Source organism: Chinchilla lanigera, unplaced genomic scaffold, assembly GCF_000276665.1.
Source record: "Chinchilla lanigera isolate Chin_1 unplaced genomic scaffold, ChiLan1.0 scaffold00065, whole genome shotgun sequence".
In the NCBI taxonomy this organism is placed as follows: Eukaryota; Metazoa; Chordata; class Mammalia; order Rodentia; family Chinchillidae; genus Chinchilla; species Chinchilla lanigera.
The window spans coordinates 2513781-2514918 of NW_004955466.1; the positions used below are offsets into that span (position 1 = coordinate 2513781).

At 44.8% G+C, this 1138-nt stretch overlaps 1 protein-coding gene across 1 annotated transcript in view; it reads left to right on the top strand.

Moving 5' to 3' along the window:
• Rdh11 (retinol dehydrogenase 11 (all-trans/9-cis/11-cis)) overlaps positions 1–1138 on the top strand; it is a 14866-nt gene that overhangs the window by 7140 nt on the left and 6588 nt on the right. The window lies entirely within an intron of this gene.

The following is a 1138-nucleotide window of genomic DNA, read 5'->3' on the forward strand; positions in this document are numbered from 1 at the left end:
CGAAGAAACAAGTGAGCCTGCCTTTTCCCTTTTTGTCCCTGCAGCTCACACCCAGGGCGGGTCTTCCATCTTCAGTAAATCCAGTCAGTCACACCCAGAACTGTGCTAAGCCAGTTATTTCTCACTCAAACTGACACAACAGTTAACTATCACAGCCACAAAGGAACAGCACTGAACCGATGCTGGTGCAGGTTAACAGAAGATGGTACAAGCCAGCAAAGCACTGTCGTCTGGTTTTGATACGAGGACAGCTGCTCTAGGGATCCTCTGGGTTCTTGCTGTACCCCAGGAAGGAACAGCCGTGAGAACGAGGAAAAATTAGACGAGACAAAAAGCTGGGATCAGGTGAAGAGCCCCTCTTCTGAGTGGAGAAGGGAAAGCCACCCAAGTACCGTGGAGCATTTATTTATACCCTCGCGAGGGAGGCTGATTTCAACCTCACTGCCCAGCAATCAGTGAACAAGCTACAACGGCTTGTTTACGTGCTTCGAGGAGCTCCCGTGTTCTCGGGCTGGCTTCGTCCTGCACATGTTATTACTTTCCAGCTTCAGGGGCACCGGACAAGCTGCCAGGTGAAACAGATTCTATAGATGTTGACAGTTACCCACCAAGAGGCACAGGAGTAGCAGTGAAGAAATTGAAGAAGAAAAATCCTGGGAAATAATGCATGATAAGGGATTATTTAAGGACTTAGAAAATAATAATAATATAGCCATAGAATTGAGGATGAGCACCCTAATTAACAAGACTGATGAGGCTTTGTCTTAACCAATGAAGTGGCTATAAAAACCCAAAATAAAAAAAATCTCCAAGTCTGTATTTAGAAAAATTATCTTAAGGACTGATAGTGGTGATTGCAATTGGTTTATTTTTTTTTTAAACCAGGGTTTCAGTATGCAGTTCAGGCTGGCCTCAAAGTCTCAGTGATCCTCCTGCTTCAGCCTCCTGAGTGCTGAGACTACAGGTGTGCGCCACCACACCCAACTGGGTAGACTCTTTGTAAAAGTGGCTCACCAAATGAAAGTTACTGGGTTTTATGGTGCTTGCATCTCCTATAGGTTTCCAAGTTCTCATCTCAAACAAAGAATTGGGCAAAAATGCAAACAATGGTGGCAAAGTTTATTCGAAAAAGTAAGGC